This window comes from Carassius gibelio, chromosome B4 (assembly GCF_023724105.1).
Source record: "Carassius gibelio isolate Cgi1373 ecotype wild population from Czech Republic chromosome B4, carGib1.2-hapl.c, whole genome shotgun sequence".
NCBI classification, from domain to species: Eukaryota; Metazoa; Chordata; class Actinopteri; order Cypriniformes; family Cyprinidae; genus Carassius; species Carassius gibelio.
The window spans coordinates 14,728,701-14,755,053 of NC_068399.1; the positions used below are offsets into that span (position 1 = coordinate 14,728,701).

General features: G+C 38.0%; 1 protein-coding gene across 6 annotated transcripts in view; it reads right to left on the reverse strand.

Moving 5' to 3' along the window:
• LOC127956611 (synaptotagmin-1-like) overlaps window positions 1-26,353 on the reverse strand; it is a 210,564-nt gene that overhangs the window by 121,120 nt on the left and 63,091 nt on the right. For 4 of the 6 annotated variants that reach the window (XM_052554667.1, XM_052554661.1, XM_052554663.1 and 1 more), the window contains exon 2: window positions 18,857-18,912. The gene's annotated coding sequence lies outside the window, so the exon portion shown is untranslated. The remainder of the gene's footprint in view (window positions 1-18,856; window positions 18,913-26,353) is intronic. The other 2 variants (XM_052554662.1, XM_052554666.1) reach the window with 1 other exon arrangement.

Consider the following 26,353-nt stretch of genomic DNA (forward strand, 5'->3'; position numbering starts at 1 on the left):
ACTGCAAAGATTGTTTCAAAATAGTGTCTATATATGTTATGTTTTATTTTCTACTTGTTTCAAATAATGTTTCAAAATGGACCAGAATCTGCAGTTGAACGTCACATATCATTGTGGTCCCTGTCCAATTGTGTTGGTGAGGATTTGAGTGAAAGTGTACTACTGTCCACATATGACTACTATCGATACACCAATATTAAAATTCTGTCCAATATCAGTAATTACAGTACTTTCATGAGTTCACGCTTACATATAATTAGCTGAGGTATGGTATTCATATTTGATTTATTAGATTAGATTTATTTATTGCTATATCAGCAACTTTCAACTAGCTTTGGCTGGTTATTAGCCTTTTTTAATCTATTTCAAGCCAATTTAAGGTTTGTCTACAAACTTTTCTTTTCTAGTTAACGTACTTCAATTTTTACTTCCAGATGAATGGCTAATATTAAAATTATATAATGTTTTACCTAAATAAATTAAAAGGATAACACAAAAAATTTTAATCAAAAGATTTAAATGATATTAACTAATGAGTAAGATCCTAAGAATCTTTAAAAGAACCCTAAATAATCTAAATACATAATCTGTATACATTTTAAAGGAAATGAGCATGCATAAGTAAATATGGGAAAATATATTAATACATAACATCGATATGGTTAAAATATAAGTTTCCAAAACAAATGGTTCAAACAATGTGTGAAAACACCCTAAGATTAGTTTTATTTCAATATTTTCAAGTATGTAGATTTGTATATCCATGTACTTATATGGTACAGTTGTCTGAACATAATTATGGAAAGAACGGAGTGCATGTTTAATCCCAGACAGATCGGAATTTCAGCTCCTGCTGCACCAGTTCTATATTGTTATCTGTATATCTCTCTGCAGTGATTATGGGGGTTCATCTAAAATCTATAATAAATTAACAAGAAAATGCCCTGAAATGTGTAGAATTGCATATGCAAATGAGTAATAAAGTGGTTTTCATAGAGTGTAGAAGTAGAAAAAGTTAGAGGATTGGTTAGGTTTTAATCTGAAAAGGTCTCAGAGACAACTGTAAAGTGGTCCACTGATAATAATGGGTCTTCTTGGTTCAGCACATACACCAAACACATGTGTGTGAGTGCGCATAATGACTGGTTATGCATGCAAACTCGTGAGCAAAAGTGTTTCTACTATATTTCATTTGTGCATGTGTGTAGGCAAGCTTTTCCAACTGGGGCAGTAACGAGGTATCCATGGGCGACGATGAGGATGGACAAATACTCCCCAAGTATAGCATGAGTGGCATGTCTTAGCTGGGAGCTAGCAGTGCCATTTTTCCACCTCGCTGCCTGATTGGAGGAGAACAGCAGTGGGGAGGTCTTGAATATGACTCACCGGAAGAAGGAAATAATAAATTGATTTAGTGTGTTATTCATACATGCATCTGTTCCTCCTCTTGTAACCTTGTGAGGAAGTACAAGGAGTGTCAGCAAAGGCACCATCAAACGCTATACAAGGAAGACAAGAGCTGATCACGCCACTTTGATCTTTATCACCTGTTCATTAGCGCCTTTGACCAGCAAGATCAGAACAATAGCCATGACTATACTAACAAATCTTACTGATCCGGTTAAACCCATGGTAATTCCCAAGAAATGGCAACATCATAGGGTGGACAGTGCCTCTCTACATTATTAAAGGAATTGTTCACTCAATAAAAATTACAATTATGTCATTATTTACTCACTATCACTTCATTCTAAATTACATGACTTTCTTTTGTCAAACACAAAAGGTGAAGGTATATTAAATATCCTGGCTATTTGAGGATTTAAAAAGAAGCCATTCTGAATATTCTGGTTACAAATCAAAGTGAGCCAAATCTCATTGGCTCAATGATTAACCGTTTACTGGAAAGAAAAAAAAATACCAGCAACTAATGATACATTTTGGCTACTGTATGACTTAAATTGCACAAGTTTGAACAAGTATTTACAGTATTACTTATACAGTGACATGCGAAAGTTTGGGAACCGCTTGCAGTTTCTGTGAAAATGTGAATAATTTTAACAAAATAAGAGAGATCATAAAAAAATCATGTTCTTTTTTATTAAGTACTGTCCTGAGTAAGATATTTTATAAAAAAGATGTTTATATTTAGTTAAAAAAAAATAGTTGAAATAACCCCATTTTGAACAACCCCATTCAAAAAAGTTTGGGAACCCTTGGATCTTAATTCTGTGTGTGGTTACCTGGATGATCCATGACCGTGCAAAACAAAATATGTACAATTTACCTTGGTCTTCAATTCAAAAAGTTTTCACTACCCGGCTCTTAATGCATCGTGTTTCCTTCTGCAGCGTTTCCTTCCTTCGCTTGAGTTTGAGCGAAAAACCTAGGACTAGTTCGCAAAGTAAGTGTTATGTAAGTGTTTTGGGTGAACTATCCCCATAATACAGTAGTCATACAGTAGCCAATTTGTAAGATTTGCAGTATAAACAACACAATGTCTCTCAAACCCATATAATTTATTTGATCTTTCCATAGATCAATGTGCGTGTTTAGGCCACAGATTCAACGTGCCACATAAAATAAGCCTTTAAATTAAATCACAAAGTGGTGAATATGCTCATTTTCTTCTCACTTACAGAGAAAACAAATCTGTCCTTCATTTTCTTTTAAAACAGAAGTGACACAATTTTCTTTTAGAAGTGATTTTTATTTTATTTAATTTTTTAGTCAATGAGCACCTTGACACAAATGACATGAAATCCATTTGTAACAAGGTCAAGCTGGCTTCTATCGAATATTCTGCACTCCACTATATGGGCATTGTGTGCTGGCACTCTCTTACCACCAGCACCATTGGGCTTCATTAAGCCTACACAATGCATGACAGCAACAAAATGGAAGCTTGGCATTACAGATTTTTACACAAAGCCAATCAGATTTCCACCCTCGCCTATTTAATGCGATTTTCCCCCTGGGTTCTCCAAGGGAGGGATCAAAGCAAGCCTAGGCCCAGTAAAAGCTTCACTCAGGGGCCTGGGCGAGTGACTCAGACTTTCATGTACACCCTTATGCTGGTGGTCATTATAGAGAGTGGATGCCCTGCAGATACCTGTCCCCTTTTCATCTCTAAATGCAGGCCTTTACAGGTGGGCCTGCATGCTGTCTTAGCAATTGGTGCTTGGGGATGGCAGTTTGTGTTGATTGCATGGTGTGCTTTGAGTAGAAAAGACACAGGGGCCCATCACACACTGTGAGGCAGCTAAGGTGAACATAAAACACTGTGCACAGTGCAGAGTGTAGTAAAACCCAGTTACTGGGGGGAAGTGGTCAAGTCTCTTGTCCCCCTCCGAACGGTATGACCATATATATCCAGAGAAAGCCTGTGAAAAGATTTACGTTGGCTTGTTTATTTCCTGCTGGTAGCCTGCCCTATGGCGAGGAGCATTCAGCCCAACCACACATTGCTTATAGACTGAGGCAAGCTCTTATGATGTGAGATGCCTGGAATGCCTTTTTTGCTAAATACTGAACCAGCAACTGTAGATATCTGTATTATTAACACATTATCTGTAATGTTACTGTATCCAAGGTGAATATGTTTTACACTAAAAGTTAATTAAATTATTTGCGTGAGTAGATTCTATACCAAGTCAATACAAAGATGCAAAATAACACAAATTCATGCCTTGCAATGCAAATGACACAAATCGGGCAACCCGTTTGCTGCGAACACGTGATATTCTCCTCAATCGCATCTTCCACACAAGTTGAAAAATGTCTAACGGAAAATTTGCTGTTGCCCAGTCTACGAAGGGCTATCTTTTTATTCACGCGAGTAACATAAACTACAACTATACTTTTGTTTCTTTTATTTTATTTTGTCTATTACTGTGCTACCAACTAATTCATATAAGCAATTTAAAAAAACATAAACCATTAAACAAAAATAAAATAATAAATAAAATAAAAAATCTTCTACAAGCTGACCAAAAAAAATTATAAATCCCACTTTCTCAATTGAATTTGATACAAGATGACAAAGAATTCAAATTCAAATATATATATATGACTTTCAAAAAAAAAAAATTATATATATATATATATATATATATATATATATATATATATATGTGTGTGTGTGTGTGTGTGTGTGTGTGTGTGTGTGTGTGTGTGTGTGTGTGTGTGTGTTTGTGTACGTTTTTAATTTTCTAAATAATTTTTGAATGCTGGCTTGTTTGAAAGTTTGAAACAGTCTTGAATTCAGGTTTACATGCCAGACAAGTGTGTCTTTGAGTCTGAGACTAGTATTTACTGTATTACTGTATAGTAACCCCTTAGCTCAACCATTAGATAAATGTGCTAGCAACAGAAATATCATGGGTTCAGATGCAATATAAGAATGCACTGAAAGTCACTTTGTATAAAAATATCTGCCAAATGTAGTATCTACCCTATCCACAGCAGCTGTATTTCTGGCCGTCATCAACATAATGTCAATCTCTAGAACATTATCACCCTCTCTCCCTCCCTCTCTCTTCCAGCTGGCTTTCACTAAGAATAAAATCATGCTAGAATGCTTTCTTCAGCCTCTCTGGGGAAATGGTGTGACCTGGACACTGTAATGTGCCCCAAGGCAAAAGGCCGATGCAGAAAGGGGTTGACATTTCCAATATGCTACTTGCTTTGGGAGAGGAAGAAGAACAGAGCAAAGGAGATAAGACATAGAGAAAGCTGGAGAGATAGAGAGGGGAATGAGAAATAGAAGGGAAGCAACATAGGGCACAAGATATAGCAGATGATGAGATTGTGTAGGGCATCATACGGTGTCAGCTTTTAAAGCTTTCCATTCTCACGTTTAAAACCCAGCGTTGAGTGTTTGTTTATATGGCGTCCATCTCACATTGGCGATGGTAGTATACTGCGATTCCATTCAAGACTCCATGGCAACATCACACATTATGTCCTTCTTGTCTCCTCTCCAAATTCTCAGCCATTGTTCTTCAGAGGTGTGAAAAGCTGTGACGTGGAAATCAGAAATAACCGCACGTTCTGAATTAGCTTTTTTGTTCCTTAGCAACCTCCTTTAGGCCCACTCTCGTAACTATGTGCTAATGATGATGTTTATCTCTAAATATGAAGGGAGTGTACAATATGGCTGTCACCTATGCTTCAATACACTTAGCAAATCAATGTATGTAAAAGGCCAAATTAGTTCTTCACAGGTTTATGGAGCCATCGGAAGGGGCGAGTCTGCTTATCAAGAAAGATGCTGAGAGATCTTGGTTTCCATATGTCCACGTAATATTCTTGGATTGCTTCACTGTTTTAATCACTTATCAATGTCTATTTCCTTCCTTCAAGGCAGCTACAGCTTAGGCTTAAGAGGCCTGAAGCACGTGCATCTGTACTGATCTTCAGCTTTCTTGGGAAGTTTCCTGCCCAATTTGAAGGTGTTTCAGTCCTCCCTTCTCATCTCCTGCACAGACTATAATACTTCTCAAGGGATTTCTTTGGCTTTGACAGGTTGTGGGTACTTACATATCTCTGGGAGAAACTCTTACATTAGTTATTTCTTCCTCTGCAACTTGATTCATCTTGATTCACCCTGACATACTCTTCTAAAAGCCATTTTTGTTGCCAAAATGATGAAATGTAGTCTTCATGTGTATGCTTTTTTTTTTATGCTGGCTAAATCGTGGTATTGATTTGAAGAAAAACTGTGATAAAAAATAAAATAAAAATGGTGCAAACAACCACTGGAGACATAATTGGCATAGCTTCAGGCACGCAGTCTTGCGACTCTTAAGCTGTAGGATCCCAAGGGACATGGTGAGGTTATTTTAAGGTCATTTAGGAAACAAGGCATATATTGGGTACAAGGAGTGAAAACACAAAGAACAAAAGACAAGACAACACACATGGGGCCTCCAATTTTTGATAACATTGACAGCTGTTTCAAATGAGAAATCTTTTGAGACACATCCAGAACTGTAAAAAATTTACTGACTGTGACCTGACTGCTGCTTCTTTGTAGGTATTATTATCTTTCTTTGTAAGTTAGCTTTTTGTGTGGCTGCCCTTGGAATGACTTCAGGCCCATCTAAAGGAGTATTGCAGGTTCAATACAAGTTAACCTCAATTGACGGCACTTAATTTCTACTTGACTATTTAAAAAAATAAAAAAGTGAAATCCTGGTTACAATAAAAGTACTTACAATAGAAGTGAATGGGGCAAATCAGTAAAGGACAAAAATTGGTCCCATTTACAGTGTTTCCATTGTAAGTACTGTCAACTGAACATCACTTGCATTGAAACCCAGAATATTACTTTAAAGTTTACTCTCCCCTTACAGGCAAGAAGTAGAAGACATGGTAGTTGTAGTTAATTTCTCTTGCTGATACACTAACAGAAAATAGAACATGGTCTACTTCTGTTCTAAAACTTTATTTTACCTGACACTTCAACAGAAATATTCTGAACTCTTCACCAAAGGGATAGTCATAACTGAACGGGACAGGTGGGCGGCTATAAAGGGCTGATCTAAGGAATGTGTACAGATAAGGAAGGGTAGCAGAAGGACTGTCTGTGTTTGAACACAACAAACAGACTTTCAGAATTACAGTCACATGTTCAATTTACAGCCGCCTGTCAGCCAAAGCAGCATTTAATAAGCATCTGGGCATTTTGGCTCAGGCTCCTGTAGACCAACCTGAGAAGAATCCCTTCTCCCTTTCCATTGAGACCCTATTTGCTGCTATAACCACATTTCATAAATGTTTCATGTTTACAAAGTGTTCATAGAACACACAATCATTTTGCATCCAAGAAATAATCAATAACAGAATTAAAACATTGGCACTAATAATAGTAGCTTCAAATAATCACTTCTTGATTATTAATTAGCATACCAATAGGCCACAAGGACTAGATGATCTAAAAAAAATAAAATAAAAATAAAAAACAGTTAATTCAGATGCTGAGCAAGTTACACAAGGCATTTTTCTTCTTCTTCTAGAATAGCATGCACTAATGAATCACAAACAATAGGACAAAGTACACACATTCAGAAACTAAATAGGGGCAATTGTGATTTAATGCTTACTCTAAATTACAGCTATGGTCATTATTATGCTAAACTGTGAATTAGTATTGGATAAATGTGTACATGCACATGTAGCACAAGAAATTAATTATTGTATTGTATAACATTTAAAGAACCATGTTGAGAAGCTGTTAATAGCAGCATTCCTTCAACATCAATACAGAATCCATGTTTTTTTCTCCTGGAATTGCCCAGCTCTGATTGCAAAGAGTGGGTTTAAGAGTTATTACCGTGTGATTGAGTTCCCCCCATGCAATATTTAAGTTTGCTGAAAACATTTAAAAAAAGCTACAAAAAAGTTTGCTAACCCCTGAACTGAACAGATGTTATCTCATACGGCATTTGATTTTGTATATGGAATATCTGGAATATTTCTACCTGATATCTCCTTTCAACCTTGTCTAATGCTTAAAAATTATATATAAAGAGCATTAGCTTGTTTTGCTTAAAGGGGTCATGAACTGCCTTTTCTATCCTTTTGTACTGTTCTCTGAGGTCCACTTATAATGTTATGAGTGAGTTGTTAAAATAATGTCAAGAGTTGTTTCCTGCATATCACAATAGGACTGTTCATTTCTAAATGCCATATGGCAGTTAAAAAAAATAAAACATGTTTACAGCAGGTAAATTTTGATTCTTTTAGAAGGTTTCTACAGCTGCACTGGTTTAATTGGTTCAATCTCAATACAGTACACAATTGGAAGTCTATAGCTTGTGCACTTGCAGAATACATATTAAAGGCTAGACCTAATCCCAGAGCACACCACCTACACTGCATGTTAAATGGCGGGAAAAGGATTTAGATGACGGTTACTACCTAAAATGCTCATGTTCTGCTTTTTCACACATACTCTCAGCAATGCATACAGCAATGCTTCCATCTGCACAAACCCACTTATTTTTGTGTCTCTCTTATGTGATTTAGAATATTTTACACTAACCAAATGTTACTTTAATGCATTAATGTGGCACAGCTTTGGAATCGCCTAGAGCCTGCGATGATGTTTATGACTCATGGACGGCAGTACAATTTGAAGAAGAAAAAAAAATCTGCCCTAGATATTACATACAGTTCAAGAACAGCTTAAGATGCTCTCGCTTTGATCCCTCTAATGCAACATCCTGAAACATTTCTGCTGTGCTACCGTGGATAACATGATTAGGTTGCGATGGGCATAGGTCAGCTCACTGCGTGGGTTGGTTCTTTTCCCTACTCCTCCCTTCTTTTTATCTTTTTTATTCGACTTTTGCCTTAAAGCAGATGAGAGCTTTGACTTTGCAGGTGTGACAGAAGTAAAGAAAAATGATAAGCCTCTTTGAAACTGTAAAGGTCAGAGAGATCATGTTAGTTACGTAAGAGAGAGAACCAGTACATAGACCAATCTAAGTCATGACAGACTATTTTAGATGCAAAAAATAATTAGTATCTTTATCCTGTTTATCAGTAAAATATCTAAACATCCTTAAAACAACATAAATTTATTTTAGGAAGTAAATTAACTAACATAATAAAGACAGTGTTTTCAATATAAGTCTAGAATGAGTGCAATTTATTTAAACCCATTTCCAGCTACTGTAAATAAATAAAATACTTTGTGTAATTGTGATTTTATATTCTAAAACTGAAATTGTATGCAAAATGTTTGGAAATGTCTGTATTAACTTAAAGGGGGGGGAGGGGTGAAATGCTAATTTTCACTCAATATCCTATTAATCTTGAGTTGAGTACCTATAGAGTAGTACTGCATCCTTCATATCTCCAAAAAGTCTTTAGTTTTATTATATTTATAAGAGAAAAATAGTCTGTGCCGATATTTTTCGGAAAAATACGAGCCGCTGGAGGTGTGACGTGTGGGCGGAGCTAAAGAATCACGAGCGCCAGTAGGCTTTTGCGTTGAGCGCGTCTGGGAGCTGTGACATTACCGTGAGAAAAAAAAAAAAAAACATCATCCAAAACAAACCATGGCTAACAGTCAGATTCAGCCGTTTATTTATGATCCAGAATCAGATCCAGAGGCTGAAACTGAATGAGAGCAGCAGCAGCAACGACTCGCTCCGAGCGGGGCTCGAACCCGGGTCTCCGGCATGGGAGGCGGACGCACTAACAAGGAGGCAGAGATATTTGAAGCAGTTTTACTCACCGCCTGCGGTTCCAACACACAGTCATGACCCTTTTTCGTTGGGATTGCATCATCCTTAAGAAATAAACGATACGCAAATCCGTCGTCAAACTGGGCCTTGTTTGTAAAACAAGCATCTTCGAAATGCAGGGAACAAACTAAAAACACTTGCACAACTCCGTCGATGCTCTTTAAAAATAAACTCCGTCCACTGGTCCCTTAATGTTTTTTTTTTTTTTTTTGGTAATCTGTGCAGGGTTGTCTTGCCCTCGCAACCAAAAACACACTTCTTTCGTGACATTTCACTATCGCTCTGGTCAGTGTATGTCTCGTCTCTGCTCTGCTATACGGGAGCGTGCGCTCTTCCGGCAGATGTGCCCTCAGGACCCATATGAGGAAATTCCGCTCCATCTAACGTCACACAGACCCATACTCAAAAAAAACTTTCCGAAACTTGTGACAAACCGGAAGGAGTATTTTTGGAACAAAAATACTCCGTCAAACGTACAACTTAATTTTTGAAACTTTGACCATGTTTAGCATGGGAATCCAACTCTTTAACAGTATAAAAAACTCAGTATGCATGAAATAGCATTTCACCCCCCCTTTAAGAAACTTCATATCCAACATTTAAAATGGCAAATCAACTATTTTATGTTTTGGGCAAATTGGTTAATACCACAAGACAAAATTTCTAATTTTTATTTGACATTTTTGCAGCATTGTTCCAGGGTTAGATTATAGAGAAATCGCGCTAAAAATTTAGGAACGAAATTCTGTACAACTGATGGCCATTTCTCAAAAAGCTGTATACTCTTGGTAATAAATGAATAAGCCATCTGTAATTTGCCAGTTCATTGACACTAGCTGCTACCCAAGCACATTTACTTGTGATGAGCTCCATGCAAAACATATTCAGAGCAAAATATTTCTATATGCATCAAAATGCAAGCTGTGTTGACACACAGCAGAGACAATCATTGACAGAGACAGCTTGCATAAATATGTCCTGTGTTAGTATGCATTGTCCTTTCTATAAGGCTTCAATTTCATCAACAAAACAAATTGAACCTGAGGAGATTCAGGTATGCTTGTGATGGACAGCACTCCACAATGCCTCTGAGATGATGGGCAGCTCTGGAGATCAATGCAAGCATCTGACTTCAAAGCCCCTGGGGGCTAGTTGGCATTCATCGTGACCAACTCACAGCAAAGCAACCACGGAGGGGATGAAAACAACTTTGCAAGTCACATGAAGCTTAGAGGCAGAGTTAGGTCGGTCTTTAAGCTCCTTAAATTACCAATACTGCCAACTCAAGCTCGCCAAACCTAATTGGAATCAAAGTATATGTGCTTTTTTGATTTATCCACCCTGTCTAAATAATCAGCACTAGCAAGCATTCTATAATTGCTGAAGGGATGCGAATAGCCTGCTCTATTAGTCTTCATTCGGTTTAAGTGGCAAAATGCCATTGCGTGTGTGTCTCAGGATAAATTTCATCCTGTCTTGTTTCTGAACAGAGAAGCTTTCATATGCCGATAGTCAATGTGTCACTCAACTTTATTTGGCATGAGAATACTTATTTGCGGGCATTCAGCAGAGTATATTGTCTTCAATGTCTAGCAGATTGTAGTGGACTTTTGCTTTCCCATGGGTAATTTGCAGTGTTTGTTTTTCTCTTTGCAGAGGTCTGGCAATTGTGTGACCATTGCTTTCCTTTGCATCCTTTAAACAGCACTGACAGAGAATCATGGGAAATCCCAGCCTCTGAATCAGGTATTGTCTAAGAGTGATGGGTGTGTATGTGTGTGTCATCTAATGCAAAGCTTCTCCAAAGCCTCAGTCGGTCTCTCTTGGGATAAATATCATAATACAGAAGAGATGAACCAGACTTGCATTTCATAGGGTGGATCTAAAAAAGTCCACTACGCCATTGGCTTTAATCTTTAACCCAATAGAACTGGGGAAAAAAGACCATGTAAAGGCAGGAGATCACCTGACCTGAAGTCAGTGTCATGACTGATTGAACATAGGACCTTTGGACATTCTCTAAGCCCACCCGCTGGCTCCGCTTCACTGACAGCCGGCGGAATAATTGTGTCACATGGCTCTGTTACCATGGAGAAATTGGCATGAAAGTGATACTGTTAGCATCTGTCTGAACAGCGCATGTTAGGTTTCTGTTCTAATTATAAATGGATGTAAAATGTGTCCCTGACACTAACACCATCACTACTCCATTGTACAATAACATGAGATCAGAAAATGGGATGAGAATAATTAAACCACGGAAGTAGACCTCTCAATCTCTGTGCAAGCAGGTTCTACAATTAACTGTGTGCCACACAGAACAATAGTGGGAGAACTGAGTACATTTACTTGTCATAAATGTTGGTTACTGTACATGAAATGTTACTTTTAATTCTTATAGTATAATATAATACAGGTGCTGGTCATATAATTAGAATATCATCAAAAAGTGTATTTCACTAATTCCATTCAAAAAGTGAAACTTGTATATTATATTCATTATTTCTTTTAATTTTGATGATTATAACTGACAAATAGGGAAAATCCCAAATTCAGTATCTCAGAAAATTTGAATATTGTGAAAAAGTTCAATATTGAAGACACCTGGTGCCACACTCTAATCAGCTAATTAACGCAAAACACCTGCACAGGCCTTTAAAAGGTCTCTCAGTCTAGTTCTGTAAACTACACAATCATGGGGAAGACTGCTGAATTGACAGTTGTCCAAAAGACGACAATTGACACCTTGCACAAGGAGGACAAGACACAAAAGGTCATTGCAAAAGAGGCTGGCTATGCAAGACTAATTTTATCTGTTTAATCTGATAATTAATGCAAAACGATAACAATATACATGGCTGCTCAGATAATGATTTATGCTGCAGATCTTTCACAAAACAAATAAACAGATAAAAACACACATGAATGCAAATAGCGATTTTTTATTTAAGGCAAACCTACCATAATAATATTACGTTTAATTGTACAGTTAGTTATAAATTATGTTATCAAATAAAGTTAATAAAACATGCTTTATCAGAAATCTCTGTGCATCTTGTTTGACAGTCAGAAACATTTATCTTACATAACAGAAAAAAAAACAGCTCTTCGAAAATGAAAAGTATTGCATATTTGAGAGGTCTGTGTTTGAAAAAAGAAATCCCTGTGGACCTGACCTGACGCTGATCCGCATAATCAACAGAAGAATAAAGCAATCTCCGCGTTGTATCTTGATGAATTTCCACACAGAGGCACGCAAAATATAGGGAGGATGTTTCCCCATGTTTTTAATATACCACTATCGGCTGTTAAATTTGAAAATCATTAATTATATACATCTAGCCAAGTTTCGTATGTAAGTTTCCCTTACTGTCAATGCGAGCGTCGCAAGACCGGAAATAAGTATGCACACACTCGCGTCGATGAAGCTCACCGGCGCCATCTTGTGCACCTAGCCCATTCACAGAGCTCTGTGTCCAAGCACATTAATAGAGAGGTGAAGGGAAGGAAAAGATGTGGTAGAAAAAAAGTGTATAACAGCAATAGTGATAACCGAACCCTGGAGAGGATTGTGAAACAAAACCCATTCAAAAATGTGGGGGAGATTCACAAAGAGTGGACTGCAGCTGGAGTCAGTGCTTCAAGAACCACTACACACAGACGTATGCAAGACATGGGTTTCAGCTGTCGCATTCCTTGTCAATCCACTCTTGAACAACAGACAGTGTCAGAAGTGTCTTAAGACAAAAAGGACTGGACTGCTGCTGAGTGGTCCAGAGTTATGTTCTCTGATGAAAGTAAATTTTGCATTTCCTTTGGATGTCAGGGTCCCAGAGTCTGGAGGAAGAGAGGAGAGGCACACAATCCACGTTGCTTGAGGTCCAGTGTAAAGCTTCCACAATCAGTGATGGTTTGCGATGTCATGTGCTCTGCTGGTGTTGGTCCACTGTGTTTTCTGAGGTCCAAGGTCAACGCAGCTGTATACCAGGAAGTTTTAGAGCACTTCATGCTTCCTGCTGCTGACAAACTTTATGGAGATGCAGATTTAATTTTCCAACAAGACTTGGCACCTGCACACAGTGCCAAAGTTTTCAGTACCTGGTTTAAGGAACATGGTATCCCTGTTCTCAATTGGCCAGCAAACTCGCCTGACCTTAATCCCATAGAAAATCTATGAGGTATTGTGAAGAGGAAGATGTGATATGCCAGACCCAACAATGCAGAAGAGCTGAAGGGCACTATCAGAGCAACCTGGGCTCTCATAACACCTGAGCAGTGCCAGACTGATCAACTCCATTCATTCAACTGATATTAAAGACTGGAGCAACGGAATCACAGGAATATATATTCTATCTATATATATATATATATATATACAATAAATTAAAACAGATCACAGAAGAATTTAAAATAGAACAGGGAAATCAAATATATAAAATAAATACAACTTTGGTGTGCAACAAAAAAAAAATTGAACAGTAATGTAGCATAATATTAGGATTCACTAGCTAGGACCACGCCACAAACCAGGTATGCAACTGGGGAAGAGTAGAAAGAGGATGAAGGGGTCGAGGGAAAGGGATGATGGTCAGGTTGATCAGGGCATCTTGAATTGATGGCTCAGGGAGACTCAGGGTGGGGGTACCGTCTCTAGCGTATATTTAGGCCAGACAATGAGGACCCCCTGATACAACCTGATAGAAATATAATGTGGGATAAGGTTGGCTTAATGGATGAGAAAGGGAGGGAAGGGTGGGTTCGAGAGAACGAGACTAGCAGAGCAGTGTGAGGTGGCCCGGTATATATGGAGGTTTGGAAGTCAGGTGATTGTTTGAGGCGTGGCCCTGCTCCCGAACTTTAGTTAACCTCACTTAACCCCATTTAGTGTAGTATTATATTGTATTATATTATTATATATTGTATTATCTATATTATTATGAATTAATATTATATTAATTATATAGTGAATAGTGAGGATATGTCTGCAAATGTCTAATGGATTCCCTAAAAAGCATTCTGTCAATAGTCTGAGCACTTTTAGTAAGTGATGTCATCTTTGATATAGAATGTGACATGCAAGAAACCACAGAGGGTGTGTAAAACAATCAGGCAATCTGCCATTTGTGGAAGACCTACCAAAGTCCCCTTTAAACTCAATGGGTATAAACCATGCTTCATAGTACACGATTACTAGTCCTGCACAAAACATTGCTCAGAGCAAGATATGCTAATTCATCCTCAAAGTTCATGTTTCTGCTAGTTGAGACATCATATGCAATGTTTCCGAAAACATAACACTTTTTCTTGTTAATAATCCCACTTATTGTTACAGCATTTCATGTCTAATTTCTTATTAGAGGTCACACAACAGGATTAACTCTGCAGCATGCGACGCTGCATTCAAATACCCCCATGGCATGTCTCGCTGACATGTCCATCTGTCAGCTGTTGATAAGACAGTCCTATGCAAAAGTCTGTCCCTTAATTTCCTCTTAATGGACCGACGCATTAATGTGAGTCATGTGCCAAAAGCTGTGATACATCCATGACAAGGTTATTAAAGGAACAATCTGAGAATTCGCCAGGCAGAAATCGAGAGACGAACCGGAGATGTGAAATTGCTTCTGGTATGACTGTGGTCATATCAGCTTGGGCGCTTCGCTGATTAACGAATTAGAGAAGAAATGAAATAGTATAATGTGATGGATTAAAAGAGGAACATTTGGCATAGCCTGTGCTGTTAGGCACAGGCCTGGAAAAAAAGCAGACTTATCTGTCGAGAAAATGAGGGAGACGGGCTAGCGATGGTAATACGCTGTTTAAAGTGTGGCAAAATAGAGGGAGCGCAAGTAAAGAGAGGAAAGAGAGTTGCTTGCGGAATGGGGGTACTAAAAGCCTGGACAAAGTGCCCCTAATGCACTCCAGAGAGAGATGATGTAAGCCTTGTTATAGCACCGGGGGCGAGACGTAGCGTACTCACAGCACTGTAAAAGCTCCAAATATCCAAACATCTCCAGAACATCTTCACCTCCATTACTGGACCTCACATCTCTAAATTATTTCGATCCATAATCGGATGCCTGGATATAGACAGATGAAAGACAAGCCAAGAAGGCCGGCGTGTTGATTATTTTCACAGATGGATGGATTTTTCTCATATTTCTCCTGATTGTTCTCTATTGACGTTGATGTGCTTTGCATAACAATATGTCCAGCAAATTTAAATGAGTTTCCCAGGGCTTTGCTCTCCACATGGGAGCTCTGCTTAGCGAGGGCCGGTTGAGTGGCTTGTCAATCTATCCCGTCGAAGAGGAGCGCCCAACAAGGTGCCTTCGCTTTCTGGAGAATTTATGCTCACTGACTCCCAGAAAGAGAAAAGATGTCATCTATCGCTGAGGGAGGCAATAAATAAAAATATCAAAGCGTGACTGCAGGGTTGCCTGGTTGAGCCATTCACTCAAGCTTGAGTTTATTCCCCATAATCCTCAATTTCCATGCTCAATGCACTGTGTCTTCTCTTATGACGGTACAGCCACATCTGGAATGAAGCGTGAACGTCAACTACCCCCTTAGGTTCTGTGAAAATGCTTGAATGACCTACACAAGGGTTTCTTAAGCCCCAACAGATGCATTTCGGATATCTCCCGGTCACTCTATGAAGACCCCCTTGAGTCTAAGAACTAAACTGGGTGTGTTCAATTAGTCAGATCTCTAAAATGTTTGGTAGGAATGTACTGAGAAATCCTGACCTAGACTAATCAGGAGAGAAATCCGATTGAGATTTCACTCTCACAATGAGCAAAAGGGCTTAGGCTTAGTGGTCGACCTCCACTTGCATCCTATCCTCTGGATGGCCTTCCTGACAAATCCGACCAGGCCCTTTGTTTCTTACATCAGCATTGCAGTTTTTATGGTGATTGACTTGGTTAAATTATCTGTTGAGGAAATCAGAAGTGGATTAGGGTAGGAAAGGAATCATGGGTAATACACTGCTATCAAAAACAAGCATGGCAGAGCCAGAGATACGGAGACAACAGGGAAAGTGATGGGATTCAGAGGTGACTTCTTTCAAACACATTGTACGGCTCAGGGGTGGGATTATAATGCAATTAGCAGCACTGGTGATGATTAATACTGTGGCTAATAGGATGAGGCTGAAGATCGGATGGGGGAAGGGAGGTACCGAACGCAAGAAACCCGGACGAAGACAAGCACAGTGCATCAATCACAGATGACAGCTGGGACAGGGTCCAGGAGCTCCATTTATCATCAGAGAGAGGGGGATACACACAGCTCAGAAAAGTAGCAGAGGAAGCATTAATTACTAGTTGCTTCAAACATCCCTGACACATCAAATTGTAAACTGTTGTAAACTGAGTTGGGTCCAACTTGGATGAATCAGCCAGGAAACAAGATAATGGCATTAGAGAGACTGCCAGGGTGTAAGAGGAACTTCTCATAATAAAATGCTGAAGTCAGACTTTTACTGTACATAAATGCATTCTGGGTACTTTACTGTCATAAATGTCAGTCATTAAACTAGAAAAACTCATAAGAGAAGAAATGTATTGTTAAAAAAAATCCATTCAATTTCCTGTATTCTGTGTACTATTTTAATTATTTGCATTCATGAATTTATTTATTTATTTTAGTTAAATAATGTAATTAAAATTCCCCCAAAATTAATACCACAGTTTACATTTCAGAATTCTCAATATCAATTTTAATACCATAGCAAATACTAATACTGGCATGCACTGTAAAAATGTATTGTAACTATAACAGTAAAATATTGTAAAATTGAGGGAGTGTTAGTAATGTTAAAAAAGTAAATTACTTAAGTAATTTGTGGATTAATGCTTACTGGAGACGTGAACCGGTTTTAACTATTCAGTCAGATTTGGTGAACTGGTTCAACCGGTTCACTAAGAAGAACCGGTTAAATCGAATGATTCGTTCGCGAAGCAGACCTCAGTAGTACAAAGGGAAGAGATATTGATACGTAGTGTATTAAATCTCTGTGTTAGTTTTTATGAGCCTTTTCTTTTGAACAGTTTGAAACCTCAGTTACTGTGCGCTCTTGAAGAGAGTTTCATCATTTTGACTGTAACTGAACGTGACACCATGTTTGATTGCTGAATGGAGGATGACAAACAGCCGCAGCTGAGAGAAGAGTTTATGTAAACTTGAATTTAATGACTTCAATAATAATATGTACGCCACATGGAACTATGGAACAGCTTCAGAACACTTGAAATATGTCCACGACAACATTTTGGTGCTTTACAATGTGTTTGTGCCTTTCGTGGAGCTCAACAATAACACAGAATAGTATACGCACAATCTAAAATTTGGATCGGACTTGTCTGACCGATACCCGATCCACAGAAATTGTCAGTATCGGAGCCAATACCGATCCTGAGTATCGGATTGATGCATCCCTATCAAAAACTTTGTAAAGAAAACTATTGAAAGAGATTTCTAAAGACCAAGGAACAACTGCCAAGATACTAGTTAATGATTTAGTCCAGTCTGGGATTGATATCTCAAAACGGAAACTAGAGGCCCAGACAGGAATGGACTGCGAGGTTGCAGACCAAGAAAAACTCCTCTTCTGAAGAAGAGACACCTCAAAGCTAGTCTAAAGTTTGAAGGAGAAAAACTATGAATTCTAGAAATGTGTTATTTGGTCAGATGAAACAAAAGTAGAGCTCTTTGGCCACAGAGATGTTTGGAGTAAGAAGGGACAGGTGCTCAACCCAAAGAACATTGCCTCCAGAGGTGAAAGTATAATGCTGTGGGGATGTTTCAGTGTGTTCGGAACAAGGAATCTCATCAGGGTCAAAGGAATAATGAAAATGTAATACTACGAGAAGATTTTGAAATACAACCTCAGGCAATCTGCAAAAAAATATGGTTTGGGGTTTTTTTTTTTTTTTTTTTTTTTAGCATGATAGTGACTCAAAAGAACACCTCAATTCTGGTGTAGAACTTCCTCCATATATGCATAGCATTTGTTCCATACGGGTTACTTTATCTAAGAATATTTGTTTTCAACATAACTTACTTAATTTAAAAGTAGACACCTTACCATATTTCTCATGTCTGTGTGTCATGTATTTGCAGAGTTTCATTTCATTTTAGTGACACATTTCTAAAAGCAGTTCGTGGAGACAGAGATATTTTTTTGTTTTGTTTGCACTTATCTTAAAAAGTAAGCTGGTCGCGTCACCGGTACTGTCTGTTAAAAAAGCTAATACTACTGTTAAAAAACCTTCTCTTTTATTGTAATTCATAGCTGGTAATATGCTTTAAATTAAACTATTTACAGTGTATATAGATGAAAGAAAGTGAGAGTGATATCATTCAATGAGAACAAACCCTGCCCTGTGATTGATGAACTGATGATATCAGTTGAAATATTATATAGAGTTAGTTCAAGGTACAGCTTTATCTTAAATTTTTAGAAAAGTGGTTTCTCTATGCAGTCTCTTAAAAGATATACAATACAATTGCACTGTTTATCTTCAGGGTTGTAGTGCAACATGAACAACACTATACTATACTGATAAGATTCACAAGAACAAAAAGCAAAGTACCTACAGAAAGCACAGCCGTCTCTTCCTTTTCTTCTCCGGTTCTTCTTATGTGCTCACTGGAAGGAGAGGAGAAAAGATCACATTAGCACAACACTAGCTCAGAGATTGCCATCTCTACCACACATTACCATCTCAGCCCCAGGGCAGAGCATAAAGTCTTGAGGTTGTCCAGCTATGGACTCAAAGGAAGATGCCATCTGTTTTAAAGTGTATATAAAAACAGGAAATGACCAGGTTGCAAAGCAGGCTAAGGCACAACTATGAACCCAGAGATTTATCAAACTATACATGGGGAATTCAGGTAAAATGGGCTAGTTGTTGGCTCTCAAGTCAGTTGAAGTAAGTACATGAATATTAGCATTAGTATATAAGACGTTTCCTATTCAGTGACATATAATTCCCAATAGAACTGAGGTTCACATACTTTACTCTGAATATTCAATTAAAGATGTTTTGAATAACAGCTTTAAAGTAGCCTGAAGGCAGAGCTGTACAGTGTGCCAGTCTGATGTTCATTAATTAGCACAGCTCTAAATAAAACAGACTGCTCATTGTAGAATTGACTTACAATGTCTGAATGTCCATATGAAGACCTGTGCTGAGGAAGTCACTCTAAATTAAATATAAAGGAGAAGTAGGTTTGAGCTCTGGAGAATTAATGGCAGTTTAATATTCTGTTAATTATAAAGTGCACAGCCGTGTGTTCCAAAATCGAAATTATTCAAGGAAAAGGCAAAAGTAAAGCTTTATTAAAGCCAACCAAATCAGGTCACATACACAGATTTCATTATTCATTTTATATATAATATACTATTTATATTTACAAGTGTATAAGATTATAAATGTATTATTAAATAAATGCACAAACAAAGCAGTTTTATCTAAATCTGTTTACAAATAATAATAAGACAGGCATTTGTGTATTTATATAAGTTTTACAATCTGTTTGTATAAAATTATCCTTCTTGCTTGTACAGGAGCAGATATGCACAAAAAATATTGATATAAATGTGGAAGAATAGGACATTCACCACATAATATTTTACAATAATTGCAGAATTTACATGGCTGCAGTGCTTGCACTGTATTAAATAATTCCCGTACTCAATCTCTCTCTCATACACTCAACATTCATTTTCTGTCTTTTCCCTTCTCCCTCTTTCTCTAATATGATTACTTTTTATTTGCCCCGATGCCCCCAGTTGCAGCGGATGCCGCTCTTCATTATCTAACTTCCAGAAAGCATTTTGAGACTTGAGTGATAAATAGCAGACACTAATTCTAGACAATTTACCCGTGTTTAGTATGATTAATTATACACCGCTGACCACATACCGGGCTATTTAATTAATAAAGCCGAGTTGCACACTTGGCAAGTCTGTCAATGCCATCTCGAATAGACAATTTTCACCTTAACCTTTCACCTCACCTTAATTAACCACTCTGAACACTATATAAGGAAGTTCAAGGCATTAGGCGTTTCTCAATGTCAAGGATACTTGCTTGGTAGGACTGATCCTTCCAAGACACTTCCTTCAGAGGCTAGGTGAGACTCCTCTTTAGCATACGGAGAACACATAAATGGAACAAGCTAGCAAGTGCACGTAATTGCATCATTACGTCAGTGAAAAGGTCCGTTTGAATAACGCTGTGAATGGTATCATTAAATTACTTTGGACAACTTAACTAGTTATTTATAAAAGAAATGCAGATTAAGCAACCAATTGTTAAATGACAGGTCCGGTTCAGTTAACCATTTGTATTTGTATAATTTACAATATCAATATGGTAGTAATTTGTACTGGCATTTAAACGTCTAACTTTACTTATATTTACTACAGTTATAACAAATGTTTGGTAACATAAATAAAAACCGTTAACGCTCCGAATTTTTGAACTAACTTTAGATAGCAAAGCTGCGCGCATAGGATTGTGGGTGATTTGAGAGCGCGAAAAGAGCGAAGGATACACATATGCATCCTTTCCTGTGTATGGGATATTCTTCGAACGAAGGACTCAGTCCTTGGTTGAAATTCCGAGGATCCTCGACATTGGAACAGTCCTTCGACGGATGTCGATGACGTAGCATCCTCGAAATACTGGCTTCTGAGGATCCTTCCTTGACATTGAGAAACACCTATTGTTTATGACCTGCATGCATGTATTTCAACTCAAAAAATTAGTTTTAAGACTATTTATAAGATTATAATCTATATAATCCAGTAAAACCGGATGTCTCTAAAGTACAAATTAAATACATTACCAGAGGCTAATACTGAATTTAAATTAAAGTAAAACGTATCTACACCTAGACATAGGTCTTTCATTAGAGAAAAAAGGGCAATGGCACTTTTCAGCAAAATGTCTCAAACTTGTGACTCAGATGTGCAAAAATAATCACAGACATATTTCCTGCACTGTGCAACTGTGAAACAAATGAGTTTTAATAACACATTCTTCTAACATCTGTGGATATCAAGTTATTATTTGGGCTGAAGATTCCTTCCGAAAGAAAAAAACCTCATTGTGATGAAGTGTCTAATTTGCTAGAGAGAATGGTGACAATACCACACTTTTTGTGTCAAGGACTTTCTGGGATCCATTCTTTCTTTGACATTTTGCATTCAGTGCCCCTCGCTGATACACTGCATGATCCGCTCTCATGACTCAACATCAAATTGCCTCACAAAGGCCAAAAGCCATTGCTTTTAAAGCTCATCCTGCATGGTGAAGGCAGCTACAGTAAGTAAAGACTAATGACTTCACCACGCCATTTAGCATTACAGCCACTGTTGGTTTTTCTCAAACCGTAGTGCATAAACTGAAGAACAAGAACACCAGGCCAAATTGTGGAGGCTCAGACTGGAGTAACATATTCCACCTATTGCTGGAGAAAAAGTTTCTAATTTATGGAGGATCAGTACGCCAAGGTGACCTAGTGCTCATTAGAGAGAGTGGTTAAAAGCACATTGGACAGATGGGAGGCCACCTGTTAAAAAGCAGTTTCAAATGACTACAATTTTATTCTGCATTACTGTCAGCCCACCACATCATTTAAATGCATGATACAAGATCACTCTCTAAAAGTTCAGGCTTTTACAAATGGTCCTTCAGCATAAGAGGCCCACTTTTTTAAATCTAATGACCATTACACAATGAAGCCTCTATCATCACAGCAGATATATGGCATGGGTTTGGATGGAACATGGTTTCAGATGCAGATGGCCTTCATATATAGAGACAATGGATAAAGATCATATAAAGATAAAAACTAGTTTAAAACGTGTCTTATGAAAGTACTTTTTGTATACATGTTAGTGTCACTCAATAAAATAAAATGAAATAATATATATATATATATATATATATAGTACAGACCAAAAGTTTGGACACACCTTCTCATTTAAAGAGTTTTCTTTATTATCATGACTATGAAAATTGTAGATTCACACTGAAGGCATCAAAACTATGAATTAACACATGTGGAATTATATATGGAATTATATACATAACTGTAATGATATACAAATCTCCATATTCATCGGGAAGAAGGAGGCGGGAACCGGCGCACAATCAAAATGAAACTTTAATTACAAAAATAAACACAAAACAGCGCGTCAGCCCCTCACGGCGACTGACGCGCACAAATAAAAGCCAAACACATAAAATAATGTCCCAGGCCTGGTCCTCTCTCGTCCTTCACGGTCGTCACTCCAGTTTTATATCCTTCCATCTCCTACGTGGGACTCAAGACCGGCGGTGGGGCGCAGGTGTAGCTCATCTCCAATCACTACACCTGGCCTCACTCCTCGTTCCCACGCCTCTCGGCCCCGCCCCACTCGCCACATACCCCCATCGCCCCTCGCAGGCCGGGGGGTACCCTCGAGACTGCGAGAATTGCTTATCTACTGGGATTTTCACACACAACCATCACTAGGGTTTACAGAGAATAGTCAGAAAAAGAGAAAATATCCAGTGAGCGGCAGCTGTGTGGACGAAAATGCCTTGTTGATGTCAGAGGTCAGAGGAGAATGGGCAGACTGGTTAGAGATGATAGAAAGGCAACAGTAACTCAAATAACCACTTGTTACAACCAAGGTATGCAGAATACCATCTTTGAATGCACTAAACGTCGAACCCTGAAGCAGATGGGCTACAGCTGCAGAAGACCACACCGGGTGTCGCTCCTGTCAGCCAAGAACAGGAAACGGAGGCTACAATTTGCACAGGCTCACCAAGATTGGACAATAGAAGATTGGAAAAATGTTGTCTGGTCTGATGAGTCTTGATTTCTGCTGCGACATTCAGATGGTAGGGTCAGAATTTGGCGTAAAGAACATGAAAGCCTGGATCCATACTGCTCCATCTCAAAGGTTCAGGCTGGTGGTGGTGTAATGGGGTGGGGGATATTTTCTTGACACAATTTGGGCCTTTTAGTCCAATTGAGCATCGTATTGTTGCTGACTATGTCCATCCCTTTATGACTAGAGTGTATCCATCTTCTGATGGCTACTTCCAGCAGGATGAGGCAACATGTCACAAAGCTCAAATCATCTCAGACTGGTTTCTTGAACATGACAATGTGTTCACTTTACTCAAATGGCCTCCACAGCCACCAGATCTCAATCCAATAGAGCAACTATGGGATGTGGTGAAAAGGAAGATTCACATCATGGATGTGCAGCCGACAAATCTGCAGCAACTGCCTGATGCTATCATGTCAATATGGACCAAAATCTCTGAGGAATGTTTCCAACACCTTGATGAATCTATGCCTTGAACAATTATGGCAGTTCTGAAGGCAAAGGAGGGTCCAACCCGGTACTAGCAAGGTGTCCCTAATAAAGTGGCCAGTTAGTGTGTGTGTGTGTGTATATATATATATATATATATATATATATATATATATTAGGGATGTCAACGATCAATCGATGATCGATTAATTGTCGATAAGAGATGCAATCGATTAAGGCTATGGATGGTCGGTTAACCGATTCAATGTTGGGCTGCGTGCGGCTCATGCGCACTCAACACGTGCGAGCGGCTGTGAGTGACGGTGACGATATATAAAAGCATCATCATTCATTCACAATGTACAAATTAAGCTTTTAATGTGATTTAAACTTTAAAGTACATTAAAATAGAAACAACATAAAAGTTCTTCAACATTAAATGCAATAGAAATGTAGTTACTAATCATTTCATCAGATAACTGTTTTATATCGTGCGCTTTGCAGGGCTGCGGGACACAGTGACAGGACAGGTAGTCTATTCATTCCTACAACTTGTTAATTCATTCCTACGAATTATTAATGTGGCAATTGTCCATGTTTCATTAATTTTGTTCCCTAAATAACCCATGATTTAAGTGAAATAAGGGAACAAATTAATAAATCGAACGAATTCTTAATTCATGAAATCTTTAATTTCCCTTCCCATGTTTACCACAGTAAGAGATGCGAAACAGTTATTAAAAGCGAAAGATAATAAAATAAACCTGGGAAATTAGAGGGTTAGACTATGAAGATTTAGGAAAAGAAACAATGCCTAAATATACTGAATTTGTGGAAATTCGTGACCAACCGGCAAACCAGAACAAAGCCGCGTAAATGAAGACTATGGGGTCCAAAAGCATGGTCGCGATCTAACATTTTCCAGTTAACCTATTATTCCTCTAATAAACAAAGCTTTTATACCACACTTGTCATAATCAGATCTTATCATTTCTAAATAAATAATTGTTGGATTCAAAACAGCGATTAATAGGCGCTGTGACCGACACATTCCTGGAGCATTCAGTTTAAATAGACCGTAGTATACCGGTCCACTCTGCTGTTATGCCAAGGACGTTTTTGCTCATATGAAGAGGATCATCTTTTCCGTCTATATGCAAATGCGTGTTAAGTACAAGCCTAGTTTACATTATAAATAATAGTTTAACATTCAAATACATTGCGAATATGGAAACATTTCGATTTGTGCCGATTGAGACATGAATAACCTCCAAATAAATCTAGCCAAAGCCGCGCTCGCTCATCCTCGTCTGCACGCATGCACTGTCACGATCTAATGCGCTGTATGCCGGATTTTTAAAAATCTGACATTTTCTAGGACAGAATCCAGCAGGATCAAATTAATGTGAGCAACTGTGTTTTGGTGCAGCAGCGCCGATGTAGTTCACTTAATGTGCAGCGCAGTCACACGCGCTCCACATTTCGGATAATTTTATACAATAATGTCAGTTGAAAACATTGCAATTGTGCTTTAAAATACAACAACGAGCACCACAAAACCATTTAAAGATGCGCGTTCAGCGTTCTCCGTGCGGGATTGGAAACTGTCAACAAAGTAAAATGACCTCAAAAGTATGGCGCGCTCTCTTCATTTGATCAAATGATCATAATCGCATCTATTCATTTTATAATCCTGCTACTAGCATTTTATTCAGACTAAAACCTCTTTAATTCAAGTGAGAAAGCGTTTTGTGTGTGTGTGTGGCTTTTGCACATCCTGTCATACCGCTGACTGCGTGCCTGCAATAGACGCATTTTGCAGTATTATGGTTAACGATTAATCGATTAATTGATCGTTAATTTAAACGACGATCGATCATGGAAAAAATCGAAATTTGACATCGCTAATATATATATATATATATATATATATATATATATATATATATATATATATATATATATATTAATCACATCCTCATGCCTTGCACATTTTGTATGTTTCTCTTATCGCTTCAGACATTTGTTCTATTTGAATGTAAGTGCCCTGCGAAGTGGACATCACCGGGTAAACAGTTCATGCATGGTGCTCACTTCTAATGAGCTGATTATCTGAATCAGGTTTGTTAACAAAGAGAAACATTTATAAATGAACAGACAAGGAAAAAATAGGAAAAAAATAGGCTATATGTGCAACACATAACTGACTCATAGACAGGCACAGATTAAAATTAATTAATAAATAAACAAAAGAAAAAAGAAAAAGAAGAAAAAAACACTGCTGCAATTAAAATGGTTTTAAGAACTAACCAAAGCTCTATGTGATTCTCGCTGCCAATTGCTTTCCCTTACACACAGACTGTGCTCCATGCATAATCCATAAACACTTCTCATCTTTGCCTTAAAACCACATAATAACCCAGCAGCCATGTCTGTTCATAGCTATGCAGACAAGCTGGTTTGGGACTGGATGGCTGTGGGAAATTTATGAGAGAATAATGATGCACATGAATAATTAGAAGGCTTGTGTATTTTAGATTCTTTTCTTTCTATCATCTTCAGTTGAATTTTTCAGAGACTGGAAGAAAAAAACACAGCATTCCCTGAAAGCTCTCTGTGAAAGGGACACAGGGCGACCCAATATATGTACAGGCCTAAAAGTTTGAAAAACTTACTAAAAGTTACATTTTACTGTCATAAAAATACTAGAAACTTCAGTAAGTGTACATGATATAAAATGACATGAGTGAACTTATAAGGGCAT